This window comes from Leptidea sinapis, chromosome 2, assembly GCF_905404315.1.
Source record: "Leptidea sinapis chromosome 2, ilLepSina1.1, whole genome shotgun sequence".
In the NCBI taxonomy this organism is placed as follows: Eukaryota; Metazoa; Arthropoda; class Insecta; order Lepidoptera; family Pieridae; genus Leptidea; species Leptidea sinapis.
The window spans coordinates 12093266-12116054 of NC_066266.1; the positions used below are offsets into that span (position 1 = coordinate 12093266).

Genomic DNA, 22789 nt, shown 5'->3' on the forward strand with positions numbered 1-22789 from the left:
AGGGCGTATCAATTACCATCAGCTGAACGTTCTACTCGTCTCGTCCCTTATTTTCATAAAACATATAAAACCCATGATCTAGCCGGCATCAAGGACCCTCCCATTGAAGAACGTAAAGTATTTGATGCTAATTTCAAATTTATCGTGAGAGACAGACAGTTTGACAAACAGGCGAATATCGAAGAGTGAACGCGAAATCTTTTTGAAGTACGGACAGCTAAATAATGAATTTTAGTTAATAAAAATTAGATAAATATTAAGATCACTGCCACCCACATTCTCTATGCAACACCAGAAGAATCATAGAAGGGTCGGGTGCCCGTCTTTAAGGAAGGTGTTGGTGCTTTTTTTGAAGGTATTCATGTCGTATCTACCCGGAAACACCGACCAATGAAGTTTATTCCACAGCTTTGTAGTACGTGGCAGAAAGCTCCTTGAAAAGCGCATTGTGGAGGAACGCCACACATCCAGATGGTGGGGATGAAATCCTAACTAGTGGCGTGTCGTGCGAAGGTGGAATTCGGCAGCAAACATCAGGTGAAACAGCTCTTCGGAACACTCCCCGCGATAAATGCGGTAGAAGACACACAATGAAGCGACGTATCTACGCAACGCCAAGTGATCCAGCCGTTCACTGAGACTGGGTCCGCGACAATGCGAGCTGCTCAACGTTGCACGCCGTCAAATGGATCGAACTGGGGTGTGCCAGACTAGAGATGACAGCAATACTCCATATGTACCCAGACCTGCGCTTTTAGCGCTAGAGTGGAACATCACTAGTATTCACTTATCAAAGACGTACAAATCGACATAATGGCTGTTTCGAGTGGATACGGGACTCTATTGGCATTGTACTAAATCACATTGCCATGATCTAGTTACTGAGATTTGTTTGTCGGTTCACGTCAATTAGCTGTCTTAATTTGAACTGTAATGAATAGTAAATGTGAGGTAAAAAAGAAAACCACAGACTATCTTAAACAATTATCATATTCAGAAACGGAAAGTCTACTGTACATATGTCTACTGTGACTGTAACCTACTCACTAAGAAGTAAACACACACAAACACACACATTTGATTTTATTTATTACTAGCTGACCCGACAGACGTTGTTCTGTTCATAATAAAAAAAAAACTCTTGCGGATGGAATTTTGGAAAATCTGGACCTAGCTCTAGTGGTTAAAGAGATATCGTGATGAGTGGAAATCTCGTGGAAATCTCTTATATATATATAGATTGAACTTCGGAAATGGATTGTCTTGATTCATACCACAAACTTTCAAGGATTGGCCTTAAGATTTGAATGGTCAGGGCGAATGCGAGACGGATCGGAAATTAAAGATTTGCGGGCTAACTCGTCATGCAAAATGTTCATTAAGTAGTTGCTTCAGATCTGAAAAATTGCTATTATCATTGCTGCATTGATCTCTTGACATCGATCAAGTTATTTGTCCATGTTGCCCATGAAGTATAATTGTAAAAATTTAAGCTGTGCATCTTCGACAGGTTGCAGTGATCCAATACGATGGTGAATCTGTCCTTATATCTACAATATCAAAAGCAAAACCCGTATTACTGATTTAGTGTGTCTAAATAGGAATAAGTATAGTACGTATGTTTTTCTTTTACTGTATTGTGTCTAAGTATGTAAATAAATAAAAACCTTGAATGTCGGATTAAATCCTCGTTCTTAGATATCTGCCCCAAATGAGATAATTTGGAAACAAACATTGTATTTTTGAGTGTTTTCTAGAACATGGCAGCACAATTCTTGCGTTTCTCCGCAGAATACTCGCAGACAAGGTCCATCGGCCCAAAACGAAAGATAGTATGCAAGCAGTACTGCAGTACAGTATAAGTACTGCAATCGAAACGCTGCTCGATTCAAAGCAGTACTTCATAAACTTCTTCTTATGCGTCGAAAATTATCTATAAGTTGTCGTTGAGGTTTTACTGGACGATTTCGTATTGCCAGCCGATCCGTTTTACGGGCTGCTACGCTTTGCTCTTGTGATTCATAGCACGAAGACGATCCATACTAACGCGGTTCTTTTTACCTGCAATTTCTTGTTCTTCTTCAGTCTTTTCATTCGCAATATTTCGAATCCTAGTTGCATTACGTCTTTGTCGGGAATAATTTGATCGTCTTGGTCGTGACATTGTTAATGATAATATCGGCACAATAAGCTAATAGAAACTCGAAACAAACACACCAACCGGTCAACTTGAATAACATGACGTGCACTGTCAGTTGTATTTTACAACTCATGTAGGGTGAAAGTAACAAAAAACTTTATTTAATTCTTTCTATTCTCGAGATGTCATCAAAATGTCAATCCATGCAAAATGTATCAGATTTTTTTTTATAATAATATTTTTTCGTAATATTTTATGACCTATTATATCCTATGTCCGTCTCCTGGCTCTAAGCTACCTCTTCACCAATTTTCAGCCATATCGGTAAAGCCGTTCTTGAGTTATAAATAGTGTAACTAACACGACTTTCTTTTATACATATAGATTAATAGTTTCGTTTGTCATTGTCATTTGTAGAGACGTCGCTTCATTGTGGGCCTTCTACTGCATTTCTCACTGGGAGTATTCCGAAGAGCTGTTTAACCTGATTCCTGCCGCCGAATTCCACTTTCGCACGACACGACACAAGTTAGGATATCATCCCCACAATCTGGATGTGTGGCGGTCCTCAACAGTGCGGTTTTCAAGGAGCTTTCTACCATGTACTACAAAGCTGTGGAATGAGCTTCCTTGTGCGGTGTTTCCGGGACGATACGACATGGACAAAACGGGTACTTCGAAAAATTCGCGTACACCTTCCTAAAAGGCCGCCAATGCTCCTGTGATTCCTCTGGTGTTGCAAGAGAATGAGGGTGGCGGTGATCACTTAACACCAGGTGACCCGTACGCTTGTTTGTCCTCCTATTCCAAAAAACAAAAAATCACTGACCCGAAGATACAGTTTAAACTAGTTTCGGGATCAGACCTTTTAATATCACTGCAAAACCGTTTTTTAATGTTATTATCAATACAATTACCGATAAAAAGATGTAAATAATTAGTATTCTATAATAAATATTGTACATTTAGTTATTTAATTTATTTACAGTGAGTTTAAAAAATTAAATAAAATATTATTTTTATATAATGTCTAAAATCCCTACTAAGATTAAGGATTGGTCTCCGCTGCGCTTCAACTAGATACCGCAGGTATAGGCGCAAAGTGTGGCAACGAATACTTCGCCCAAGAACGTACTGGAGCCAGTCTCGAGCAATGTGTGACTTTGAATTGCCACATGTTCTTTAAAACTTAGCTAATGATTGAAGCTGAAATGACGGGTTGCGTAGAAAAATTTTGTAAAAATAATACTACAAGAAATTAAAAAGACACTGGAATCACATATCATCAGTTAGTATTTTGTATTTTATTAATATCTATCTAAAATAATACGAAGAGAATGTTCCAAAAATTTGAAAGATGCCATTGAGTGTCAAGATCACCCAAGCATCTAATAGTGGCCGTAATAAAAAAGATATTGTTCTTAGATAATGTGGTATCTAGTTTGAGACCAATCCTTAATATAAGCTATTTATATATAATAAAATTTATTACCCGCCGCGATGCCAAGCGTCCTGATGGAATGACGATGGTGGCTTAGGCACGGGGAAGGGCGCTGGTATGGGACGCGAATTGCGTCGACACTCTGGCTCCTTCTCATGTCCAAGTTACGTCAGTTGATGCTGGGGCTGCTGCTTCGACTGTCGAAGACGACAAGCGTCGCAAATATGTTGGTCTCAGTGAGTCTTTCATCTTTGTGCCGTTTGGTCGAGACACTTGGTCCGTGGAGCCCAGAGGCGCGGAGAATGTTCAAAACACTATCTACGCGCCTCAATAAGGCTACTGGAAACCCAAGCGATGGCAGCTATCTCGGTCAACGGATCAACCTTGCTATCCAACGCGGAAATGCTGCCAGTATTCATGGTACGCTTCCACGTAATGATAGTTTTAATTTTATGTAATCATAGTATTGTAAATATAGTTATAAGATTTGTTTTGTTTGAATAAATAGATATATTTAGGAGACCAATCAATAGTCAGGAGTCTAGTCTAATTCAACGATTGTCTTCAGATAGAAGCATAACATTTTGCTGCAGTTGAAACATCAATACAATTTATTTGCACTAGAAGTGAGTAACAAACAACAAACGCAATTATAATCAGCTGAATGTGTATACATTCTGTGTATTCTGTGTATAGTGTATATTGGTGGAGAATGTCCCCACCAACAAGTTTTGTACAGTTTTGTCATCTGTGGCTACTGAAACTAGAACCAGACCAGTTTTATTAGTTTAGTGTGCGTGACAAGCTACGTCTTAAACTTGCGATTTGTATGACACCCTATGTTGGTGTGCGTGCCTTGCTCCACATAGCGGCTAACTGTCAACCTCAATTTTTTTCGACATTTGCACTGCTGCCATAGGTTATCTAGACGTATAAATGATCTAAGCAAAATCCAAACATACATTATAATGTGACAATACCTAACTACTCATCTATTTTTTTATGAAAATAAGAGAAAAGACGAGCATGAAGTTTAGCTGATGGTAATTGATACGCCCTGCCCATTACAATGCAGTGTCGCCCAGGATTATTAAAAAACCTAAAAATACTGAGTGGCACTACAATTGCGCACGTCACCTTGAGACATAAGTGGTCAAGTCTCATTTGCCCAGTAATTTCACTAGCTTCGGTGCCCTTCAGACCGAACCACAGTAATGTTTACATATTACTGCTTCACGGCAGAACCTATTTCTGTTGTCGTACCCATAATCTAGAAGGCATCTAGGCAACTGGCCTATCCCCTTTTAGAAAACAATTGTATATACCTAAAAGTGTGACCAGGCTCGTGGATATTACGCATTACGCGGCAAGAGATAAGAGAGTCTTACTTGAATTATACAAATTAAATGTATTACCAAATATCAAATTTAATTATTACTTATATAATTAATACGAGAAGCGAAGGATGTCACTTTAAAAAATATTAAATACTAGCTTACCCGACAGACGTTGTTCTGTATATAATAAATAAAATAATGTTTTTATATGAATTTGTCAATAATATATCATAACATCAAAAATTACTTCGTAAAATATGCACCCTGCTGTCCTAATGAAATTGTTTCACAGCAGAACTGTCAAACCGTGCGTCAATAAATTCTCTCATAGAAATTTTGCATGGACACATAAAAGGAAAAACAAATTTGTTGTTTTTATTTAATTTAGCAGCATTTTCCTATTTATTCACCTTTTAAACCTTCTCTGGACTTCCACAAATAATTCTAGACCAAAATTAGCCAAATCGGTCCAGCCGTTCTCGAGTTTTAGCGAGACTAACGAACAGCAATTCATTTTTATATGTATAGATTATATGAATGAGTGACATTCCAAGTCAATTTCCTAATATGCAATTATTGGGGTTGAGCAGGTTATCAATTGTAACAGATCCTGTAGATGGAGCCACAACCTAAGAGTTGAACAAGACATACCAAGATTAACGATCCTTGCGTCACTCGAACAGATGGCTCAGTTGGTAAGAGCGCTCGGGCGGAACCTGAAAGTTCGCGGGTTCGAGTCCCGAATCGTTCATAAATTTTGGTTACACATTTAACAAAGATTTTTACAAAATTGCTCTATCTAAAAACGCAGAACAGCACGAGGAATAACTCATTTTAATAATTTTTGCTTCGTTAAGTATAACTTTTTGCGTGCATACAGAAGTACACACACACTTTTTTTTATCTATTGTAGCGAGCAAACAGCATCCACAGTGCATCTCTATTCCAATTAGTCCTAAGCATCGGCTCTCGATTAGATTAATTGATTCACTAAGATTTAACGCAGGGCCAAAACTAATGGAAACCTGTCAGAAAGCAACTAGAACTATCATCATGTAGCCCAACTAGATGCCTTGTGAAACCATTGCTTCATTATTAATCTTTTGTAGTAATGGTTCAACGTCTTCTGAGTGATAAAAGCGTACAAAGTATACATGTCAGACGTGAAACGTGCATGAACCTCTAAACTGCATATGATATCCTGGTACATGTTGTTTGGATGACACATGTTTTCAACCAAAACATTACTATCACCGCTACCATATTTATGTTCTCCTTGTGTCTATTTAGTATATACGTCGTGTGCATGACATCAGAATATATTTAGGTATACTCGTGTCATACATATGACATGCTCTTCTTCAACTTTGATCGCCTGGTATCAAAATACTGTCTAAAGCTTCCTATCTCATTTTCTCTCACGTTAAATCTTGTGTCTTTCTCTTTTTAGTGTCGCGCTTTTTCGTTTCATCGACTTTCGAATCACAACGATGTTAAAGTTTTCACTTTAATAATTTTCGATTAGATATTGGTATGTATGGGACAAAACAATTAATAGATTATAAGACGGCGTTATAATTTTCATTCCTCAGCAACCACAATAGGTACCGACAGAAGGTACAGTTATAAAAGTCTTGGTAAGGAAAGAACAAATCTGTACTTGTAATTTATGTAGTATGTTTGTACTCGTATCTACAGACACTAACGATTGGTTTGTAATTGCAGTTCCTGTAGAGTTAATACGGTTTCTCGTGCTGTATGAGGTCTCGCGTTATCATAGAGCAATAATGGTGAAAATCGCTGTATGAGTCGGGGCTGTTGCTGCTAGTTTTGCTATCATTGTTCGGAATTTGACACAGTAGACATCTGCCGTTATTGCTTGACCAGATAGGAGAAAGCTGTACCGAATAACACCATGCTGAGACCACCAAACAGTTACCATTACCTTTTTATTGGTAAGGTTTGCTTTATGACACTGTCGCATTGTTTGACCTGGGGTCAACCATTGCATTTATCGCTTACGGTAATCGTAAAGAATCCACATTTCATCGCATGTCACAATTCAATCCAATATTCCTTCATTTCTGTATCGATTCAAGAAGGCAACACAAGTTTAAACACGTGTTTCTTTCTACAGATCACTCAAATCATGAGGCATCCGTTTTTCATATTCTTTTATTGATTTGACGCAATGAGTGAGTCAAATGAGTCAATATTGGTAAGGTAACGTTAAGCCATGTCGCTAATTCCTGGGTAGTTTCGGATCGGCATCCACTATCTCTTTCAATTCATTGTATTGACGACCTGTATAGCCGAGTGGTTAGCGATCCTACCTACTAAGCTAGAGGTCCCGGGTTCGAATCCCGGTAGGTGCAAGCATTTATATGATTAATATGGGTGTTTGTTTCGGAGTCATGGATGTTTAAATGTATTTATGTATGTTTATATGAATTTATGTATGTTTAAGTAAGTATATTGTACAGGCTATATATGCTTAACTTGGGGCAAGAGAATTTGTGTAAAAAGTGTCAATATTATTATTATTGTTGTTATTCACATGTGTGGGCGGATTCCACGTGGTTCATTCTTTATATAAAAGTTTCCATTGAAAACGTTTAAACCAAAGTCACACGGTGCGTTCATTAGCATTCCCCTCTCCAAAGGCAGCATTGATATTGCGAGCTGCTTCTGCCGCGTCGGAACTCAAATTCAAATATCTCTCGAATTTTCGAAGTTCCTATTATTATATATTCCTTTAAAAAATGTGCAACATTTTTTAAAGGAATACTACATCATCAGCCGAAAGAAGTCCACTGCTGGAAAAAGGCAACCCCCAAAGATTTCGACGACGATCGGCCCTGCGCTGCCCTCATCCAACGTATTCCGGCGATCTTGACCAGATCGTCGGTACATCTTGGGGCCTATCAACACTGCGTCTCCGATACTTGGTCGCTATTCGAGGACTTTACTGCCCCAAGGGCCATCTGTCCGTCGAACTATTTGCTCTGCCTACTGCCACTACAGTTTCGCAATCATTTGGACTATGTCGGTAACTTTGATTCTCCCATGGATCTCCTTGTTTCTGATTCGATCTTGCAGGGAAACTCCGAGCATAGCCCTCTCCATTGCCCTCTGAGCGACCATGAGCTTTCTCACAAGGCCCATAGTTAGCAACCACGTCTGTGTACCGTAAGTCATCACTGGCACACACACTGGTTGGAAAACTTTTATATACTTACTGTAATAAAATATAAATAAACATGAAAAACGTCTTGATCTTTTTCCCAACCTATTATTGTTCCAATAAACGGACATATTTATTTCATATAAACACACAGCAATCAATTCAAGCTCTTGAACTACGGACTATAAATCTTAACGTTTATGAACGATTCTTAGCTGAGCCTGTAATTGAATTGTTGCTTGAAAATTGTTGGGTACGTTCGCTGATTGTATCTGTGATTGATTGTTTATGAGTGGTTGTAATAACAGTTATAAATAAAGATGGTTAAATACATCGCCTTATTCATAATAAAACGCTTATTTAAGGTACAAACCGATATAAGCTAAAACGTGTTATAAGCCTACCGAAAGTTCGATAAAATTCCTTATTCTTCTACATTTGTTAGGCTTTTTCGGGAAAAAAACGTGATTTTAATCTATTTATCGAAGTCTTGTCTCAGAAAATAGACAATGTCTAAAGTTGTTAGACAGATAATTGTCAAAAATGTAAACAAAGCAAAGAATTACATATTTACGCGGGAAAGGTTAATTATGTTCTATTTTAGTTTAATATTTATTTGTTTTGTTTTTTTAAGTTAAGTTTTAGTAATCAGCTTGTTGTCACTAGCCGCTTGTATATTTTATTTTCTGTTAATTCTAATATTTCCCCCACGATACAGGTAACGCCTAGTGTGGGGATCAGTATAAAATGTTACTGTGTACATGTAAATGCGAAATAAATGATTTTGTATGTTCGGTTCACATGGTTCGATTTCTGTTCAAGTGTAAACATATAGATTGAACAATTTAATTGAACAATACATTTTATCAATTTGATTCAATAGTTTTTTGACCTTATGTGACCACAGCTTAATATTGTTAACTGACTTAAATTGGAAAACAAACGTCAAATACGAAACAGCCGACCCACGTCGGCTATTTTTTTATATTCTATAATAGAAGGGTTCTTGCTTGTACAAACACAATATCACCTATATTGTAGAGATATTGAGCGTCTTAGCACTTTTTTTTTTAGTAATTAGTTACAAAAAGTAATCATTTTAAACATAATATTACTAAAACAGAAAAAATTAACAATTTGAATAAGAATTATTCTCTATCTTTGCTGTTATCTACGTGTGCTTATACCACAAATTAACCACAACCTTAATTAGCAATAATCAAAACAGACTGAGAATTTACGACACTGTTTACGACAAACCAAACAGTAGCATTCAATATCAAAAGCAGATGCGATGTTAAAAGAGCATCAAAGAATGGTCGCAGCTAAGATCAATGGTGGTTTGTAGCACTCGATGCTATGTGATGTTGTAGTTCGGTAATGAGGGCTTTGTAATAGCGCGGAGTATTAACCGAATCGGATATGGCTTTGACAGAATTGTGTCTATTAAATATTGGTAAAGCAATGAAAACTATTGCCAGTCGTTAGTGGATTTGATATCATAGTGCTCTTCTTCTTAGTGAAATTTCACAAATTAAGGGTTACAAGGTAGTATTGGAGGCTTTAATTAGCTCAGGAGTCATCGAAATGAGATTTGACCCTGAGAATATTGGCATATCAGTTACAGGCAATGTATGAAATGCTTGAACCGTCCTTGGAACTAATGAAAAAAAAAAGTTCATGCAAACAATTTATGTGATAATTTAAAATCTTTAAAAACACTAATCTTGTGTAATGATTGATCGTCTTTCTCCGAAACATAAGATAAATCATTTAAATCCATCTTTTTATCCATCAAACAGAGCTAAGCGAGAGATTTAATAACTAACCGCCAGCTCAAGTTTGCGCGTTTATCACTAAAAAAACCTCATTTGCCGTATCACCGCTCTTCGATAACACTTCCCTTAAAGCCTCGCCTAGTATCGGAATACTGGGTCTTGAAATTTCGAGCGATTTCTAATTCCGTGGCCATCTGGAGGGCAAAGCCAAATTGGCTTCGAAGAAGCTGGGCGTCATCAAAAGAGCACGGCAATACTTTAAGCCGGCCCACATTCTTGCGCTCTATAAAGCGCAGGTCCGGCCACACATGGAGTATTGCTGTCATCACTGGTTTAGCGCACCCTAGTATCAGCTCGATCCATTTGACCGCGTGCAACGCAGAGCAGCTTGAATTCTCGGGGACCCAGTGCTCTGCGAACGGCTGGATCACTTGGCGTTGCGTAGAGACGTCGCTTCATTGTGTGTCTTCAACCGCATTTATCACGGGGAATGTTCCGAAGAGCTGCTTAACCTGATTCCTGCCGCCGAATTCCACCTTCGCACGACACGCCATAAGTTAGGATATCATCCCCACCATCTGGATGTGTGGCGGTCCTCCACAGTGTGGTTTTCAAGGAGCTTTCTTCCACATACTACAAAGCTGTGGAATGAGCTTCCTTGTGCGGTGTTTCCGGGACGATACGACATGGGTACCTTCAAAAAAAGCGCGTACACCTTCCTTAAAGGCCGGCAACGCTCTTGTGATTCCTCTGGTGTTGCAAGAGAATGTGGGCGGCGGTGATCACTTAACACCAGATGACCCGTACGCTCGTTTGTCCTGCTTTTCCATAAAAAAAATATTCTTGGTATACCTAGAGGGTCACCAGTTGATCAACGACCGACAGTGCGGCTTTCATTCATCATCAGTATGACGTAGTTGGTCGATGGGCGATGTTCTGGTATACCTAAAATAGATGGGCGGCACTATTGAAAGCATGGGAGAAGACCTGGCCATAGGGAAGGCCATTGTTCATGTATGGCATAAGGTTGGGGTTAATCTATGGTATAGACACACGAAGATAAGAGCATAGATATAGAATTAATCTTATTTAAATAGTTATTTTTTTATGTTTTAGTAATATTAAGCACTAGCTGACCCGGCAAACGTTGTTTTGCCATATAAAGTATAATTCACGCGATAGTTTTATAATTAATAAAATATTGCCTATATTATAGCCTGTACATCATTTTGTTCTATTGTCAATAGTTTTTGCAGCGCACGCAAAAATAGGTTTTCGATTTTACACCTTGTGTTACAAAATAGCAATTTTATTACGGATCCCTAATTTTGAAAAAAAAAACAGCCTATAGCCTTCCTCGATAAATGGACTACCCAACACTGAAAGAATCATTCAAATCGGACCAGTAGTACCAGAGATTAGCGCGTTCAAACAAACAAACAAACACTGCGGCTTTATAATTTTAGTATAGATAAAATCGTTACTAGCTACTAGAGTGCTAAGACGCTCATTATCTCTCCAAAAAAGGTGATATTGTACTTAACTAGTCTTGCCATAAATACTGAAACAAAGAAAAAAAAAATAGTGCGATAATCTCATGAGAGTTGATTGCAAGCGTCGTCTCCTTTGGTTAAATGATCTGCGCACCTGTTGTTAAAGAAACGCGTTAGTGATGTATGGGATTCAGAATAGAATAGTTGTTAATAAAATTATATTGGCCTGAAGGAGCTTTGTTAGCGTTACGAGTATTATAAGAATTTTGAAATATTGATATTATTAGAATACAGGACGATATCCATACTTTGTTTGATTTGGTCATGATACTCCTAAAAGATAAAGAAAATTCCTGATGGAATCGATAGGAAGTTTTAAAAAATTATCCGGATGTAACTACAAACTTGTAGATCTTTAGAGTTCGTTCTTTAGATTTCATTGGTGTAACAGAACAAAAAGCCTAAAAAAATATTCCAGGTGCTCGTGACTTTTACTGTTGTAGAAAGAACAATTTTATGATAAATAAGGTATTAAAATTAAATAGAAGCAATGAAAGTAATATACCGCATAATTTTGTTAATTTAGTCTGAAGTACAAATGATCTAGTTGACCAGCTAACTTCAGGATGCCAAATTTTCGTGACGGTGTGAAAATATTACTCGCATAGATCCAGGCTATTGCCCACTGATTTTTTTCCCATTGTTGTGTTTATGGCGGTGAACACTTCAAATTCAAATATTTTTATTGAAAAAGTACCACCCATTCGAATGAATGCCTGATGAATGAAATAAAATGAAACTAATGAAGCCAATGCCTCAGAACAAAACCAATCTAGGACCGACAATTTTGAATATATATATATAAATCACTAATTATTTTGATAATTCTTTTTCTATTTCAAAGCTGATGCTTGTGGTCCCATTGCAAATTGGTCTAGATCTGAGAATGGCATCCATGAGAAAACCATAAAAGTCATATTTTCTATATTTATGTGCGCAAGAAATTTACGAATAACTCAACATCGCGCCAACCAATTCAGATGATTATTTTTTTACTGGAAAGGATATACTTCAAAGGTAGTTTGGTGAGAGTTTTTCCACTTTCATTTCGATCCCAAAAATAAGAATAATCGTAACTAGAATTAGATTAATTAATTAGATTGTATAAAAATACGGAATTATTTTTTTACTTTTTAGTGCATATTATATCTATTGTTTTGGAATAGTGTTTTTGAAGTCGGTTGTTTTTTTGTTAAAATCTTTACGTTATCTTCTACTTAAGTAATGTTCTTTATGAATAAAAGAATCAGTTCTATACAAATTCCTATTCGTTGGAATAACCTATTTAATATTAGCTTTCACCAATTACGTCCTACACTAATTAAAAGGAAATTAGTAGGACAGTGAGGGCAACTAGTTAGCACGAATCGTTCCAAAATATCTGTTAATTGCACTAAACCGTGTAAATAAAGAACTATTTCCTTTTACTAATAGCTGTGAATTAATAACTCAGCCTAGCCAAACTCTCTGAGAAAAAAGCGATTCACTCAATTGTATGAAACGTGCAGTCTTATTACGGCAGTTCCCAATATACTATCTACAAATAGAGATAAATTACTACCTTCTACTGTCAGTAATTAGCTGTCAATAATCTGAAGCTGTCCCAATATAATCGATAACTCATTCTTATCGCCTTATATTGGGACGCGTGAATTGCAATTTCCATAGAAACTTTATGTCGCTGGTAAGCTATATCAAATTGATACGTCGTTCCATTGACAGACAGCGTGCACGGATAAAGTGAGTTACCGTCGATAAGCTTATTGGGACAGAAAAGTCAACGACAGTTACGATTTTTATCTCAAGTAAGATAGACTGAATATTGGAAATTTGTATGGAAATTGCAATTCACGCGTCCCAATATAAGGCGATAATAATGACTTATCGGGTAAATTGGGACACCTTCAGATTATTGACAGCTAATTACTGACAGTAGAAGGTAGTAATTTATCTCTATCTGTAGATAGTATATTGAGAATGGCCGTAATGGAATAACTACTTCAAACTTATGTCAAATCTCACTGCATGTTTTATACTAAACTAAATTTCAATATTTACTTAGGCAGGCCCGACTCTTATTATGAGTATTAATATTCTCTTTGTTTGACTGGATTTGAAGTTCTTATGTGTTTTTTTATAAGATTTTATGGTAATGAGACCGAGAGTAGATGTGGTATTTTATGGCCATAAAGAAATTAAACATAAAGACGCAGTGTTGGTAGGCCCCCACAAGATGGACCGACGATCTGGTCAATCAAGTCAAAAATCTGGTAGGTTGGATGAGGACAGCGCAGGACCGATCGTCATGGAGATCTTTGGGGAGGATTTGTCCAGCAGTGGATGTCTTCCGGCAGATGATGATGATAATGTGGTATTTTAGTTTTTTAAATATTATCATATAATTTTATTCAAAAAAATCTTATAACTATACTGTTTACAATTCTATGATTACATTAAATTAAAACGATTGTTACGGGAAAGTGTACTAAGAATACTGGCAGCATTTCCACATTGGAAAGCTAGGCTGCTCTGTTGATCGAAATAGCTGCCAGTGCTTGGGTTTCCAGTAGCCTTATTGAGGTGAGAAGATAGTACTATGTTTAATGTACATTCTACGCGCCTCTGGGCCCCAAGGGCCAAGTGTCTTGACACCAACACCAACACCTGACCGACAATTTTTAGTTGGTTCAAATTATACAGCCATTTGATTTGGAATTTTATGTAGAAGAGAGCTATTCGCGCTATTCAAAACCTAGGTCCTAGAGAATCATTAAGAAAAAAAAACTTAAGATATAAACATTTAGACTGTTGCATCTCAATATATCTCGATAATGTTCTTTATATTCATAAGCACATTAACGAATTTGCTAGAAACTGCGAGTATCGTAATATTAACACAAGGAAGAATCATAAACTTCTTATGCCTACTAGTCTAATGAGTAAGTTTTTTATTGGGTGATGTACACGATTTTAAAACATGATCGTAGAAAATATTCAAAGCAAATTATATTATTATCAAATTCAAATAAACTTTATTCAATTAGGCTTAAAGTAAGCGCTTTTGAATCGTCCGTATAAAATATTTCTTTTAAATTACTGAATTTATCATATGTTTGGAAAAAGTTGAGCTCGTGAGGAGAACATACAAGAAACTAAACGGCCACTCTTTTAAATTAAACAGGATATTTTACAATTGCTGTAATATACATAACAAATTAGTTTGTAAGGTGCTGCATCAAATATATAAATCGTATTAAAATAATGTAAGTTTAACTGTTACTCGTATTTTAGGTATTCTTTTACATAATCCATCAGACCTGTTGCAGCAACATTAGTAATCTTTAATAATGTTATAATTGGAATATTAATGTAACTATGTAACCTACTCTACTTTATTAATTAGAAAAAAAAAATTCTTAACTTATTCTATATAATACCTAAAGTTAGTTATTTCTGTGCATGCTGTTTATTTGTAAGTAATCACTACATTTAGTTCCTAGTTTTTTATTTCTACTTTTTATTTTTGTGTGTATTATTGTGATTGTAAATAAACCTAATATATAAATAAATAATCTTTGCGAAGACATCTCAATATAGGCGAGAGCTGGCTGCATAGAACATGAGATTTTGTTAAAAACTCCGATAATTGATAATATGATGCTAAGCACACACACATGCTATTACATTAGCATTGATAAATTTGTAGTTATTTTATTTATTTATTATTTTACAGTATCTCCAACATTTGCAATAGTAATGGCAATGTTGAATGGTTTATTGTTAATCGTAGCTCTGTTTGATCCCACGATACAGTCTCCGACTAGTGTGGCGATTCAATGAAAATCATAATTTAGTCATACTTATATATAAGCTTGTAAAGTATTTATACTAAGTGTAATTTAATTACAATAGATATGTAAAAAGATCCATTTAAATATATTATTTTTAATCTCATGTATAACATATATACATATAACTTTGTGCGTAAGTATCCATTCCTATTCTGTGATATAACCAAATATATTAAAATATTTAATTCTACTTAACAATCTGCTCGAATTGGCTTCAAGCAATCGATAGACCATTATTTTACTATGTATCCAATGATGTTCTATACATAAAGATAGATATAGACATATCACGTTGTATAAAACCATAGCCGAAATATGGAACATGCCAAGACTTACACCAAAACAAACAATATATACAAAATATAATAAGCATCGACTTCTTTACCTATACATTGCCGCATTTACTCCAGTTGTTTTAAATATTCTTGGTTGATAAGTAGCGATGTAAAACATTTATTCAGTTCAGATCACATTTGCCATTCCGCTATCAGACGAGAAGACGTTATTGGTTCTATCATTTGACAGAACTACATCTGTCGGGTCCACTAGTGCTAGGGACTAAGCTATGAGATAATAATCCCTTAGTTACATTGTCAGTTCAAAAAGCACACAGCAACAAATACAAGTATTCTTTCCGGTACAATGAACTTCCCAAAAGCCCGTGAAATTAGTGAACAATGGCCATGAATTATTAAATACTTGTCAAATAAATCACTTCATGTCAGCTCTAGTGTTCAAGACTTGTTACGTTCGGAATATTCAACCATCCGGAGGCGGCATTCAATTTAATTTAATATAAAAAAATAATACAAAAAAACAACAGACTTCAATAAATGTTATCCGAAATAATATAACAATCACTAAAAAGTATAAAAAATAATTGCGTATTCTTTTACAACTTAATAATCAATATATTTAATATTGTTGATTTTGCCTCTCGTTCTCGCCTCGTCAGGTCACGCGTACGACACAAGCACATCTCACCTATAACTATGTATGTAGAACATTTAAGACTTATATGATTTTTTCATGGATGTCAGAACTGAACTAAATCGGACTACACGAGAATTACCAGCTTTCAAATAAAAAAAGATTCATCAAAATTGGTTCACCCAGTCGAAAGTTCTTAGGTAACAAACATAAAAAATACAGTCGAATTGAGAACCTCCACCTTTCTTGAAGTCGGTTAAAAATATAAGATTTGAACAGAAGTTTTGACATTTAATCTAAAACCACTTGGTATCTTACTTCTTGACGTCTGACTTTAAATATGATTATGTTATTAATTTAAAAATAGCCTTTACATATTTTTAGGGCTAGAGAATTAACGGATAAACCATAGACAAAATGTTAAGTCTCGGTCTGCCTTAAAGGAAAGACCAGCCATCCAAACCTCTAAGAAAAAAGCGATTCACTCGATTGTATGAAACGTGCAGTCATTGATATATTGATAGATGGCGGCTTAAGCAATTGTTCGCTTTCAAAACTTCGTCGCCAATCACCATACTGTAATAACTTCCATTTCAAACTTATATCAAATCACCGCACGTTTTATACTAAACTAAATTTCAATGTTTTGCTTAGGCAGTCCCGCATCTTATCCTTACATCCTCTTTGGAAAAGACCTTCTTTAAAACCTTCTAATGAGTTCTGTCCTGTGGTACTCATCGCTGTATGATCCTGCTGTGTTCATATGTTCATATCTTCCCACCCTTCATCGTCTACTTTCCGTTGAGTTTCAAAAATACCTCTTGTAACCTTGCTCTGCTTTTCATACTTAGAACTTACCATGTACTTAGTATAATCCACTACTAATACTTTCACGCTTCAAATATTTTTAGCTATCTGTCCGAATTTTTCTATTCTATTTATTCCAGCTAATTTCAGATAATAATAGGTGTACTGTATCTTAATAAAACAATTACTGACTAATAATAAGGCTATAAAATTTGACAAATTCCTTACACCTTCTTCTGATAGGTCATCGATTAAAATTGTAATTTATAAGACAAGTATATTATTTATAACCTTCTTTAAAAAATAATTGGATATGCTTTTTATAAGACTTATGTAAATGCTCGCACCTACAGACTTTCTATTCGCATTTGATTTATTGCTTATTTTTTACGTACCTACTTTGGAACTTTTCATCATATACCGTCTCGTTTCAGTTTAATTCTCCAAGCTTGTTCCTCTGTTCACTACTTGGTTAATTTATATCTACTCTACAGTGTATTTCTGTCTCTTAGGTGTCAGTACTATGTAAGAACTTGACAGTATTACAGATTACTATTTGAATTTGTTTCGTTTCATTTTTTAATTACCATCCAACGAGACCCACGCAGATATTTCAAAAACACGACGGTGACACTGAGCAAATGTAACATAAGAAAAATTTAATCCAGGACGAATTAATGACTGAGTTTTGGATTTTTGGAGAGATTTTAAGTTATTATTTTAAATATATAACTGCTTGCATAATACTTTTACTTATATACAGTGTATACGAATCGATGCATCTACTGCACTGCAGTTTGAGTTTTTTATGATTAATCACTTCTTCTTCTGAAGCCAAGTTACGTAAGTACGCTCGTTTGTCCTTCTTTTATATAAAAAAAAACTTTCCTTAGTTTTACTACCAGTATTCCAATCGGCTTAGATAACTCTTCTAACTAGATAACTAAAAATACTGATAAAGTCGTTTTATTTTTGAAGTGTAACTTCAAAAAACTTAGTTGATCAAAATATAGACCATTTGTATCATACTTCATCTACTATAAGCTTTTGCAGGGCTTCGGTAATGTTCGCGGTTGCGATGGTGGACGACTTCCAAGCCATCTAAAGACAAAGAACCGTGCCCTTGCTGAAGAGGTTAGGGCTACTAACATCATTCTGCAAACCATTGTTAGTAATTACGATGTGCCGACTATAAAGGCATTTATGCGGCTTCATGTGCCTCTTTATTTATAAATATATTCTAACATAATTTATTAAGGACATTTTACTGACAAAAACTACTACTACTACTACTGACCAAACACCTGTCAATACTAGCCCTAGAAATTGAAGAGCGTGTAGATTCTGTAATAGTGTGAAGCCCCGTTATACATCCTCTCTGAATGTGGTCCTTTAAAAATAAACAATTGTTGACAATACTTAGTCAAGCCACAAATTCTGTTACAATAAACGCCATGATAATAAAATTTGGAGTCCAGAAATTTACCATGGAAAGAGTGCGTGCTTCTATTGTTACTGGCCTCAACTCCTACTTACTACTTGATATAATGTTCATAAGCACATAAGTGAATTTGGTAGAAAAAGTCATAACCATAATTTATAATGCCTACTACTCGGCTAAGTCGAGTTTGTAAGTCTTTTTGTGATATATCATATGCTTTTACATCAAGCTAGGCTATTAAATAATAAGTTTAATTGTACAATAATACTTTAAGAAAAAAAAGCCCGCTGAGTTTGTTGCTCCCATTCTTCTCAGGTCTGAGGCATTCGTTTTAGAATGGGTGGTAGTTTTTGACTTTCAATAACTGATATCACATCCTATCTATATATATAAAAATGAATTGCTGTTCGTTAGTCTTGAATTATTTGTGGAAGTCCAGGGAAGGTTTAAAAGGTGAATAAATAGGAAAATGCTGCTAAATTAAATAAAAACAACAAATTTGTTTTTCCTTTGATGTGTCCATACATAATGAGAGAATTTATTGACGCACGATTTGACAGTTCTGTTGTGAAACAATTTCATTACGACAGCAGGGTGCATATTTTACGAAGTAATTTTTGATGTTATGATATATTATTGACAAATTCATATAAAAACATTATTTTATTTATTATATACAGAACAACGTCTGTCGGGTCAGCTACTTTTGAATAAAAATATTTGAATTTGAATTTCATAAATAGATAACATTTATCGCAGCGAAGCTGAATACTAAAGCCGCTTTATCAACCATAAACATAACCATACTGTCATTATGACCATTGTCCATTTCACCGCCAAACTTCCCCTCGCCATTGTAAATCAATGAATTACATGAAGACGAATGATGCATAATGCGTCTAATTTGTGCATCATTAACGGACCGGATGTCCACCATCAGACATGGGGTTGTGCGGGGTCCAATCAATATAGTTAAGTGGCCATCAGCTTTGTACATACACAAAAAAACACTCGTGGACTTGTCGGACACTGTTTTGTAGCATCAACTATCATAATAGACAAAAAGGCATTTATCTTCTCAAAATTGAATCCTTTAGATTTTTTTATGTCATTTCTAAAATACTAGACATTTCTACCACCTACTACCGCTTTGGAAACAAATGGCGCTCTGAGAGAGAAGAAGCGGCGCAAGAAACTCTCCCAGCACTCTATTTTTTGCGCTCTTTCTAATGAAATATAGAATATTATACTGTCATTCCTATTGCTATAACATAATCATAAACTGGTCCCAGGCTGTTGGATCAGTTGGTTATTCAAAAGAATTGTTAAAAAACGTTTGTGTGGTAAAGGTTACCATAACATAATATCTATTCTAAAAACAGGCTTTCTTAATGATACCACAGATTGGGAATGGAGCGACCACCCTCAGGCTATTAAATAATAAGTTTAATTGTGCAATGTAACTTTGTTAATGTTACTTTAATTGTAAAACATATTTTTGATAAAAAAAAGCCCGCTGAGTTTGTTGCGCCCATTCTTCTCAGGCCTGAGGCATTCATTTTGGAATGGGTGGTAGTTTTTTTGACTTTCAATAAGTGATTTCACATACTATTTTGAATAAAATTTTGAAATAAAATTTTGAATAAAATTTTGAATAAAAATAGTATGTTGGGGTTAGGGTTGTAAGGGGGTAGGGTTGTAAAATCGAAACAACTACTGAAACGGTACGCAAAGTGAGGTCACAGAAAAATATTGTTTACGGATGAGATTTTTTTTAGAATTGAGCAACATTTTAACAAACAAAATGGCCGTATTTATGCTATAAGGAAGCTTCCCAATTAGTCGACAGAGTTATATTAATGTATTAAACTAACACACTGTAAAAGTAATAAATGTTATTAAATCTTCTTTTCCTTGTTTCAGTATTTTTGGGAAGACCAAGTATAAAGATATAGAATATTTTTGTTTCTATTTCAAACAATTCAGTACGTTAAATGTATTCACAAAGTATCTGAATGCACTGACCTTCACTGTTTCCACAAAACACACCTGTTTTCTCAAATTAGAACTGAATTGATAGAATCTTGTTTATTATCTTAACGTCAATACAAAAAAAAATCACGTTTGCCTTCCAGCGGTTTTACCAGTCTTACCAGAGGCTCCTTTGAATAAGGTGTCGGCTAGATTATGGATACCATAACGGCGCCTATTTCTACCGTGAAGCAGTAATGTTGCATACACATTACTGCTTCGGTTCGCTTCGGTTCGGTTGTTGTGTTTCGGTCTGAAAGGCGCGGTAGCTAGTGAAATTGCTGGGCAAATGCGACTCGACATCTTATGTGTCAAGGTGACTAGCGCAGTTGTAGGGCCTCTTAGAATGTTGTGGTTTTCAATAATCCTGAGCGGCACTGCGTTGTAATGGGCAGGGCGTGTCAATTACCATCCGATGGACGTCCTCCTCGTCTCATCCCTGATTTTCATTAAAAAAAGAGGACTTTCAGTCACAATTCTTTTGGTTGAGTTTGTTGAGTACGTTTTACATGTACATATTGATATTTTCATCGAAATTTCCCTTCGTGAATAGTGTGGATAAGTTTATATATATTATACGTACCTATGTTAGGTTTAGGATTGGTCTCCGCTGCGCTCCAACTAGATCCCGCAGCCGTAATCGCAACGTACAATACTACGCCCAAGTGGGCGTACTCGAGTCAGTCTCAAACAATGTGTGACGTTGACGTACCACATCTCCTGACGTAACCTAAGTGAACTAAAATGCCGGGTTGCGTAGTAATACTTTGTAAAAATAATTCTCCAAGAAATAAGAATGACACTGGGATCACATATCATCAGTACTTATATTGTATTTTATTAATTTCAATGTAAAATAACACGAAGCGTATGTTACAAAATTTGAAAGATGCCATTGAGTAGTAAGTAACCTATGTACATATTTAAATCAAAAATCAAAACAAAATCAATTTATTCATGTGAGTCAAGGAAATAAAACTTATGAACGTCGAAAATTTCGTTTCTTTTTACGTTTGCCACCACTTCGGAAAAGGTTGAGCTTTAATAAGAAGTCTAGAAAGACATTGCCACTCCTTTTTTCATTACATAATATGAAATCAGTGGAGTTTTTTGATAAAAAAAAAATGTGTGTGTGTACATATTTAGGTAATGTAACGCTAAAAGTTATGTAACTTCTTTGGCGCAACAATTCTTAACTGTACATTTTTTTTTTACAGAAAGATTTTTTTTAAATTACAACTCATTCATATTGAAATGTATTTAATTCTCGTCCATTGGTTGGGGATCAGTAGACATAATATGAGTTACAAGAGGCTTGGTAGCTGAAGTATAATACAAATGGTCTAGTTGACCAGCTAACGTCAGGGTGTCGATTTTGCGTGAAAAAAATTAACTGTGATAATTTTTCCCTAACGCGCCAAAGGTGATAATGCAATCCCTTTCGACATTAGTTTGACGAACCCGAACTAAACATCAATAAACGCTTGACTCTCATTCATTACTTAAAATAACGTTGGTTAATCTAAGACCAAAAAAATCCTTATTCAGTTACGCGTTGTATTCAATACAAAGCCGATACGCGAATATCTGTATGGAATCGTAAATATCCTGCGATCCAGGAAGCGCGTGCAATAAACTTCCTGTTACACACACGTGTGAAGAAATGGACGCGGTAATTGAACAGCAGCAATTATCTGGTAAATATAAACTTGCGAATGGATGCCGCGTCCAAATATTGCTGTTGTTTGTAAAACAATCTCAGAATACAACCGGATTATTCCGGGAGCTGTTTTGCGAGAATTCTTCTAGTAATTGGTGAACGTAATAGCTTACTTTGTTAAACTGATTCACTTTTTTACATCCTTATACAAAAGGGAAATAGCACAAACAGGCTTACTATACCATAGTTATACAAATGATTTTAGTTTTCTTTAGTGTTAATTCCGCCAATATTTGTTTTTAAACAATTCGACACGTTTTTCGCCTCTACACGAGGCATCCTCAGGACGTGCTGTCTCGCCAAAATCTGGCACGAGACTCTAGAGGCGAAGCACGTGTTGTTTAAAGACAAATATTGGCGGAATTAACACTAAAGAAAACTCAAATCATTAATGTATTACTCATGTATAGCATTACTTATAAGTATTTGACGTTTGAGTATATTTTTTCAGTCTCGTGCCAGATTTTGGCGAGACAACACGTCCTGAGGATGCCTCGTGTAGAGGCGAAACACGTGTCTAATTGTTTAAAAACAAATATTGGTGGAATTAACACTAAAGAAAACTTAAATCATTTG

At 35.7% G+C, this 22789-nt stretch overlaps 1 long non-coding RNA gene across 1 annotated transcript in view; it reads left to right on the forward strand.

Moving 5' to 3' along the window:
• LOC126972103 (uncharacterized) overlaps positions 1–22789 on the forward strand; it is a 69064-nt gene that overhangs the window by 14528 nt on the left and 31747 nt on the right. The gene's annotated exons all lie outside the window — the stretch shown is intronic.